This window comes from Schistosoma mansoni, chromosome 4 (genome assembly GCF_000237925.1).
Source record: "Schistosoma mansoni strain Puerto Rico chromosome 4, complete genome".
NCBI classification, from domain to species: domain Eukaryota; kingdom Metazoa; phylum Platyhelminthes; class Trematoda; order Strigeidida; family Schistosomatidae; genus Schistosoma; species Schistosoma mansoni.
In genome coordinates, this window is record NC_031498.1 from 5289887 (window position 1) to 5300289 (window position 10403).

General features: G+C 32.5%; 1 non-coding gene across 1 annotated transcript; it reads left to right on the forward strand.

The window, feature by feature from the left end:
- Positions 1-6925: 6925 nt before the first annotated feature.
- On the forward strand, positions 6926-6992 carry Smp_tRNA_02000_Gln_TTG.1.1. Its single transcript has one exon. It is a non-coding gene (tRNA).
- Positions 6993-10403: the final 3411 nt, after the last annotated feature.

Sequence of the window (10403 nt, forward strand, 5' to 3'; positions counted from 1 at the left end):
AAACATATGCATCGGTCCAAGTTGCCATACCTCGTTAGCACAACATGATGAACACAGGATTCATAGAAGTAGTTAAATTTATGGTAGTAGTATATAAAAGATAGGTTGTATATAAGAATATAGTATAGGAAGGAAAAAGTTATGGAGAAATTTATATCTCATGATTTAAGGGAAGATAAAGAGTGTATACACCTGCGCCATTGTGATCGATTCTGGGTAACGTCACCCAGTCTCCAACCATTGGTTACGATAGTCACGCAGACCCTAACCAGGTAGTCTACATCTTACCAACATGACTCAGACTAGAAGTTGGTGAATTCATGCTCTGATGCCACGTTTTGGTTTGGCCGACCCTAATTCTCTTCCAACCATTGCCAATACTAGTCAGCATAGCGCGTCGTGGTAATCGGTGTTCAGGCATACGTAACACGTGGCCCAACCATCTCAGTCGATGAAGATTCATCACCTCATCAACTGATTTACCATCATTCCTTAATACCCTGCGTCTAACCTCACTATTACTTACCCAGTGATCCCAACAGATGCGAGCAATATTTCTAAGGCATATGTGGTCAAATACTAGTAACTTACGAGTATCTTCTACCCTTAATGGCCACGTTTCGCAGCTGTAAAGTAGAACAGAGCGAACTGCTTCGCAGTATACCCGCCCCTAATTGATAGACGGATATCTCGTCTTCACCGTAGGTTACGTAAGTTGGCAAGAGCCAAACGAGCTTTTTGAATCCGTGCAGAGATTTCGTCAGACACCAACCCATTAGGGCTGATTAGACTTCCAAGATAAGTGAAGTTGTCGACGCGTCCAACTACTTCACTCCCTATCCTTAGTTCAGATGTTGACTCAGGCTAGTCCCGAAGCAACAACTTGCATTTCGAGGAGGAGAAACGCATCCCAAATATCCTGGCATTATTACTCAGTTCTAAAAGAGATTCTAATGTTTTAAACGTATACAATGTTGAACATTGAACGCACACATATACACAGAATTAATGGTATAACATGAATAAATAGTTTCATTTCGTGGATGCTCACTGCTGAGGAGTCCCATAATACGACGAAACGGCCGTCCACTGCTTCCAGATTTTCCATGGTTGTCTAGCTTCAATTGACTCATAATCTCAACCATATAAAATTACTAAAATCTCCACAAAACTCCCTTCTGATATTTCTTTTTTTTTCTCTATCAAATGTTTTGGCATTCTCTTGAGTATATATATATATAACATTATTTTATTCATTGTTTTTGAGTATAAGTGAAAATAATCATAAATCAAGAAAGTAAATAGAAACTATTCTACTAACTTAATTTTATTTTTCTATATTAAAATTTATCTTACAATAGTAGGTAACAACTATTAAATAATAATACATATGTAAGTGTTATACTTTATTTCTTTTTCTTTTTTCTTTGGAGGGGTGGGAGGGGGGGTAGATTGAAATTTAAGTTTTTTTTTGAAGTGTATCAATATTTATTTATTTTTTTTCTGGCTCAGTCTAATAAAGTTTGAACAAAGAAAATCTACAATTTAATAGAGGAAAGAAATAAAAATAAAAAATTTTTCTTCAGTTTAATGAATAAAATTAAAATTAATTTTGTAATATTTATTATCATAAGTATTATTTTAAAAAAGAAAAGGAAAAAAACTTACATAAAGATTGTTTTTATTGTTCAGGGGGTGTAAAATCCGACAGGTACCGGTTGTTTTTTTTTCCCTTGGAAAACATAATTTAAATGTATATACGTATATACTTGCATTTTTTTGTATGTATGTGTTTATATTTCTCTTCTAACTTATTCACATTTAATTCAACTGTGGTGACGTGATGAAGGGGTGTGTTTTTGCGTTGGTACAATGAGTTATCTTGTGGGTGGATTTCTACAAACAACAAAACATTTATTAATGTAATCGCTTATATTATTCAAATATTTTCATAAAGTTCCCTGTAAACCTTCATTAGCTATTCATAATATTACAGTCTAGATGAAAGATAGTTAAAGATAAATGAATTGTTTAAGTTTTGTAGCCATATCCTGTCTTGTTTTTTTTATGTAACTATGCAAAACTTGATGAATCGGCTCATAAAATATGGGTCAAATAGATAGGGGGGGGAAGATAAAACAAATATAGCCAATATATTTTTACCATTTCGTTTCATCATTAACTAAGATGAAATAAAAAAAACAAAAAATAAAAAAAAGAATAATGAAATAGGGAGACAAGTAAAATTCAAATGTACTCCGGAGGATAATTAAATTATACGGAACGCATAAATACATATAGATAAGCTTTAATTTGTACATGTTATTGTAGTAAATTACTTTATGATATTTAAGGCGCCATTTAAAATTGTCTGTTTATTTATGTCTAGATATGGAGATATGAAGAATATGTAATAAAAATATAATTTAATTATATAATTATATTTTCTTCGGTTATATATATATATATATATATATATATATATATAGGTCTTATCATTTTATTTTGACTAAGCTGAGAGGGACATTTTCACGTTAACTATAGAATACCAGAATACTTCGACACTGAATGCTGTTATCGACACTTGCTCGTTAGTTTGAGGCTCATGGTTTGAAGTCTTGAATCTAGGTTCCGTGCTATTTGGCACTAACTAATGATGTGTATCTGAGTTCCTGGAGTAATTGATGGCTTTCGTATCATAAACAAAGATATTGTCTACAGTGTATTCGTGGTACCACTATATATAAAATTTATATTTGTTATTCAACCGATAGAATGAGTAAATGTTTAGATGTGTAGCATCGACTTAACTATATTAGCAGTTGAATTTACTTAGTATTGTTTGTTTGAATCTTCCCATTGATGCTTAGGACGGCGAATGATCAGTCTCCTATTGGCATACATGCATACTGTACGTATTGCCTTGATATAGCCTTAATTAACAAGCATTATGAGCAAATATGGATAGTAGCTAACAGTCGAATCCAGGACACGCGTTTCGTCCTATTTGGGACTCGTCAGTTGGATGTACTTGCATCTCAGAGTTGGTGTTCACTCTGGGACTCGAGCCCAGTATTTTTCGCTTCAAATTCCATCGCGTTATCCACTCAACTACTGAGTCTTGATAGCCACTTGCTTGTGCAATGGAGTCCTAGAATGAACGTCAACTCTGAGATGCAAATACATCCAGCTGACGATCCCCAAATAGGACGAAACGCGCGTCAACTGGATTCCACTGCTAGCCACTATCCATCTTTGCTTATATTAACAGTTGTCTAAAATGATTTTTAACAGTTGACATATTGAAATAATGTATGTGAGATGCTCAACTATTGAGTGTCTTGGCCTAATTTAGCCGACAGATTGTTTGTTTGCTATACACAAACAGTCACACTTTTCAATTATCATTTTCTGAATGTCAAAGATGAATTGAACAAGTATTTTTGTGATCATGAAATTGTGTTTCTATCGTCAAATTTTCCCTCACTATATGCATATAAACTGCAGTGAAAGGTTCGGGCATATTTTTGTTTTTAAACTTATGACTTATTTCTCATCTAAAAAGATAAATTCTAATTCAATATTGGAATTGCTAGTTATTGAGGTGAACAATTTTATTTCTTCAGTATGTACTACTAATTAGTAGTTGAAATTGAAAAGAACAAACGTGTTTATCATTGACTGAAAATTAGAATAAAATTACTATCAGTAACATATGTTAAGATCAAATATTGTCATAATCACAAATAACGACCATGGTTCTAATCATGTTGAATGTTTTAATAGTATGTTCTCAGGTGTTATGAAAAGATTTTACGGAGAATAAATACATATACAAATTGTTTTGTGAAAATTGCAAGAAAACTTGAGATTAATCCAAACACAAGCACCGTTCTGTGACGGTAAGTCCTAGATATTGAGCACTTGCTCTCAAATGATCTGCTACGACACAGTATATAATGGTTCGGCTCTCATACTCGAAATGCTTTCTTTTCATAAGGTTGATTGTTTATAAACTACTCATATGGTGGGGGTATTGTTTTAAAATCAAACCTAACATCAGACGTTCAACATGAACTGCCTAATATATAGATGTAACATATACAAGTTGGAATACGTAGGTTCCTTTGTAGAAGTTCACATATATTTCGGAATACTAGGGGAAAAACAAGGTGAAAGTCCATATTGGTCAAAAGCTATCATGGGAATCCAATTCCTATCGTTACTATAATACCTTATGAATTTTATCTTCAAACCAAGAGCTGGGAAAATAACTCTTTGAGCAAAAAGTCTTTTTTCTGGGCATTCATACAATTGTTTAGCTTTCATAAATATAGTAATCGCTCATTTATTGGGAACTATTTAAGAAACTGTAAATTGTGCAAATATAATAAAACTGTTTTTTTTAGGAAATTCCCTTTATCGTATTATTAATGCCTCATTTTCTTTCCAACTCAACGTAAACCTCAGTTCTATCATCAAGAGGTTGTGAATAGATGTGAAGTTAACCCAACAATATCTCAAATTTTTTTTAGAATCAATCAACAAACTTATGAATCAATTATACATTAAAACAAACTTCAACAATCAATATGAAATAAATAAAAAATCTGTAAATAACATGAAACGTAACAATATAAAGTATGATTCCAAATGATTGCATCATCCAGAAGCGTAAACCGTGAAACAGTTAAATAGCAAATAAGAGCACTTCAACCTATTTATTTTACTGTCGAAGAAGCTGAAACATAGAAAATACTACACTTCCCAATGATTACGCAGACTAATCTGCTATGAATTTTAATGGAATTCACAAGAAGCTCTCAGAAAATCCATGAAATATCGAGATTTATTCATCAAACTAATGAGTTAATAGTAATAAATATTCTTTTTAAAACGGGTCAGTAATGTTATTGAGATTTGTCAAGTCTACGAGGATGGAACAAGATCTCTTGTTCTCTCACATGGCTGGTTCTAATGGATTGTGTTAATGGTTGTCGATAATGAGTATTGGTTAAAGCTCTGTCCATATGAAGCTAGAAAAACATTTATCATTAAGATTAAAATACTAAATGACAAGACAATGGAATAATGAAATATTAGAAAAGGGTTTTCTGGAGATTTTAGTAATTTTATATAGTTGAAATCATGAGTCAATTGAAGCTAGACCACCATAGAAAACCTGGAAGCACTACTTGAAGGCCGTTTCGTCCTATTGTGTGACTCTTTAGCAGTGCACATCCACGATCCCGCCTCACGAGATTCGAACCCAGGACTTATCAGTCTCGCGCGCGAGCGCTTAACCTCTAGACCACTGAATAGTTTTACGATTTCAGTTCGTGTATTTATTCAGTACACTGGATAAATTTAGTATATATTACAGTTGAACAAAAACTCGTATGAACTTGTAAAGATATACAAACAATCATTATTATATACAACAAGTTTATCACTTTCACAATTACCAGTTCAATTTCATTTAATTACCAATACATATCAATGATTTAATTGTTTAAATAGGGTGGAAAAAACATTCTCATAGTTGAAAGCGTGAGTCAATTGAAGCTAGACCACCATGGAAAACCTGTAAGCACTGGACGGCCGTTTCGTCCTATTATGGGTTAAGTGCTCTGGTGCGAAACTGGTAGGTCCTGGGTTCGAATCTCACGAGGCGGGATCGTGGATCCGCACTGCTGATGAGTCCCACAATAGAACGAGGTGGCCGTCCAGTGCTTCCAGATTTTCCATGGTTGTCTAGCTTCAGTTGACTCACGCTTTCAACTATGAAAATACTAAATCTCCACAAAACCCCTTCTGACAATAAAAAAAACCCATTCATTTGTATTTGTAATTTGTTTCCATATTCACTCATCTATCTGTCATGTCTAATCTAAATTCATTATCATTATTTATTCAACAAAATGAATAGATAGATAACTTGCTTTAAGTAATCAATTAAAATAACAATAATAATTAGAAAAAAACAAAACAAAAGAATTCACTTGGTGTTGTTTCTTTTACTTGTGTCTTCTCATTGTTATTAAGGACTACAATGGATCAGTCTCATGTTGGCATATGTGCATCCTGTACGGGCTGCCTCGAGATTGCCAAACAAAAATTGAATGTTTCAACACTTCAATTCTCTTATTCAATTATTTATTCAATTTTTAAAATGAAATAAAAAGTAACGTTGAAACAAAAAAAAAACTAAAAAACAAAAAACAAAAAAAAACAAAAACTAATTTATTTTTATTTCTCTATCGAAATGTACATTTTAAATTTTTTCGGGGGAGGGGGAGGAATAATTAAATAAGTAAACAAAAGATTGATGAATGTTCAATTATTTTATTAACTAAACTGTATGAGTATAATTTGAATAATTTGTTATTATTATGTAATATATGTATATAATGAGGGTATTTTAATGGATGGTTATCAATCTCTTTTCTCTCTTTTTTTCTTTTTTTTCTTCGAAAATCAAGATCTTTCTAGAAAACAGTCTATTGAATAGTGAATGAATTAATTGTGTAAGATAGTTGATTGAAAGAAAAAATGATTTTAAGATAATTGAAACTAATTAATTATATATATCACTGTATGTCAATATACACTTTAATTGTAGTGAATGAGAATACAAGTAGAGATAATCAAATGTATTTAAACATAAAACGATAGGATCTCTTGGTAAAATTCTTTTTGGTATTGTTTATTTGAATCTTTTCATTGATGTTTAGGACTGCAATTGATCAGTCTCTTACTGGCGTGTGTGCGTACTGTGTGTATTGCCTCGATATACCCTTAATGCACATATGCCAATAAGAGACTGACCAGTTGCAGTCCTAAAAATCAATGGGACGATTCAAACAAAAAAATACTAAGTGAATTCAAACTTCACTCCATTGCACAAGCAATTGGCTATCAGGACTCAGTAGCTGAGTGGATAATGCGATGGCGTTTGAAGCGAGAGATACTGGGTTCGAGTCCCAGAGTGAACATCGACTGTGAGACGCAGGTACATCCAGCTGACGAGTTCCAAATAGGACTGGGCGCGCGTCAAACTGGATTCCACTGCTAGACACTATATATCTTTGCTTATAATCTCTTCGTATAATTTGATAATCCATATAGTAAATACTTTATTTGCGAAATGTCAATCAATCGCCTCAGACTTCACTGTTATTTCGTTTCCATACCAAACATTCTCTGTTCTCACTCACTTTTCTTCGATCTTCTTAGCCTTCTGCTTCCAGATATTTTATTTTCGATTGATGGTTCATAGTACTTATATCTATTAACACCAGTAGCACACACCACATAGTTTGTGTAAATTGCTAAACTGATTAGTTTATGCTGACCTGTAAACACTTGATATAATCTGTGTTCAAATTTTGACTACAGTAAACATAATATTTTTGTACAAATAATGTTATTTAAGAGATGAGTTTTTAATAAAAAGTTTTTATCAGAATGGGGGTTTGTGGAGATTTTAGTAATTTAGTAGTTGGATTCATGAGTCAGTATAAGTTAGACCACGATTGAAAACCTGGAAGCACTGGACGGCCGTTTCGTTCCAGTGTAGGACATCTCAGTAGGGCGCATCCAAGATCCGGCATGTAGGTCTCGAACACAGGACGTTAGATCTCGCTCACGAACCCTTAATCTCTAGAATACTGAACTGGTATTCAATGGTGTTAATGTCTAACTTCATCTAGTTCACGATATTACGCAACCGTCCACCATTATCTTCAGTGAGTAACTGCCTTAGAACAAACACGGTTTTTAAACGAAATAATGTATACTTTCAATGGATTTACTTTTAGTATAAATGAGTTATGAAATATCTATCAATGTTTGGATATTTTTACAAGATTAGTACCAAGAACTTAACAAAAAACAAACAAGCTCATAAACATTTCAGTTTCCTAATGTTAATAAGTGGTAATTAGAGTCCGAAATATGTGTTCATTATTGCCTACTAATCTTCACTAACCTTTTCATACTGAAATTTACTCGTTCATGAAGATGTCGCATCATCAATAGCTTAATTATATTCAATAAAAACCTAAAAAGCTTAAGATGATGTGCACAATTGAGATTAATTAGTTTCTACACTTGACAATGAACTAAGTCAAACTAGTTCTAACTAGACTATTGTTTTACAATATATTTCCTTGATTTGACATTCTATTAAAAGCTTTATATATATATATATATATATAACAACGTACTACTTGGATATGTGAAAGTAGTATATATATGTATATTTTCAATGTGAAGTTCACTTATACTTGTTTTTATCTACATAAATATCCTTTGTAACATGAAATGTCGTAAAATAAACTGAATGAATGAGCTATATTTTTTATTGTCTATCTGTTCAACAATATAACTGTTTTTTTTCTTTCTCTTTTTCTAAGCCTGAACATGTACTGATAAGAGAAGTCTTTTATCTGTTTCGTTTAAAAGTTCTATTTTTATTTTCAGTCTATGAGTTAAACGAATAACTTAGGAGCCGGGGATTGAAAGGGATATAACTTTAAAGAATAGTAATGAGAAATAAAAGAAAAAACAACAATACATGATGTAAAAAGATACATAATTATTGAAAATAAATTATTTGTTAGATGGACTGCATTAAAACAGTAGTAAACTGGATAGACAACGGACTGACTGGAGAATAATATAAAACATTTTAGAAATATACATATAACTATCTGAAACTAGTAAAACATGGAACACTGAAAAAACTGGGTACGGAGTCAAATAATTGGTTGAGCGGACTACTTCTCTTATCTTGGTTGGTTGATATCTGATGATTCAAAAATCTCATTTGATTCTTGCTGAATTCTGTCACATTTGAAGTAGCTGAGATGACTACTTATCAAAGAAAGGGCGAGTTTGTTGCACAATAGTTTGCCTTTTCACTGTGAAACGAGACCTCTAAAGATAGAAAATATTCTTAAATTACCATTAATTAATCATAGATGCTGTAGAAGTGTTACATAAGCATTTTTGGACTACTGGGTAAGCAAAATTGAGGTTAGACTCAGGGTGCTAGTCAGCGATAGTAAACCGATGATTGAGGTAATGAACTTTCATTGACTGAATTGTCTGGGACATTTATTATGTATGTCTAGCCGTCACCTATCTTGATGCGTGATGTTGACTAGTGTAGGAGTAAGTTGGGCGAGACTATAATTTTTGGACGAACCAATCGAATATAAGATAACAGGTCTCGGTTTTTGCGTAAAATTCACCCATTCATTTGACCGAATAGAGTTTTGATATTATAGCTGAAGTCAGTTTGTGATGAAAACCCTTAATCTAATTGTTAACCCTAACCATCAACTGTAAATCATTACTCTAATTCCTCACACTAGTTTATAACCATCATTTGATTATAGTTAATTGGTGGACACTCTTAAGGTCTCTTTAGCGTCGCTCAAAGGTCGTCCATAAATTGTAGTCTTACCGTTAGTTGAAACAAATCGAGACATTCCATGTAGTCACTAGCCGTTTGGAATTAGATGTATAAGTAGATTGGAGTCTACCTGTTTGGAATCCATGCGACTATCATAATCAGTGGTCGGAAACGTTAGACAAACATGCCTGATCATTAGTCGCTATAGCTCAGTTGCACCCACTCTTTGTTCCAAAGTTCTTGAATTTTTAATCTTCATATTCATTCTTTCTTTTCAAATAAGATTGGTTATGTTTACTTTCTTCTACTACCGTTAATACTTTCACGACTTTTACTACTGTAAAATTTATACTGATAATTTAATTTTGCTGTGTTCATACTATATGATAACATGAATCGATGTCAAGTACTACATTGCTCATGACTGACTGACTAAACAATTCAGGCACTATTATCTTTAATAACATGTTGATAGATCTATATTTCCCAATAAGTATGAAACTAGGAATTTATTGCATAAAGAGATACAATTAGATGTCGGATCTAATGAAATTACCAATTTAGATAGAGTCCGTTGTCAGAAAAATTGCAATTTACATTCGCTAAGCTAATCTTATCACACAACGGTCTTGAGCTATACTGTACCCTTTATTATGAACAATATATTTTCTATCTATTCTTTTTACTAGTTAGTAGTAAGTTGTAATCTTAACAACACGAATATATTTTGACTAGGAATGCAATAGTGAATAAATATGCTTGAAATTAAATAAGACAGAATATGAACTACAATGATTTGAATACGTTCCATTGAAGTTACTTGTAATGGATCACGAAAATGAATATAATCAATCTGTTTTATCATAGTTATTATTAGTTTCTAAGTAACATAAAGTGTAAAAAATGATATCAGTCACTGAATTAGGTGTAGTCATGAAAAAAGTCAGTTTATGCATTTTGACACTAAGATCGGTGAATAAGA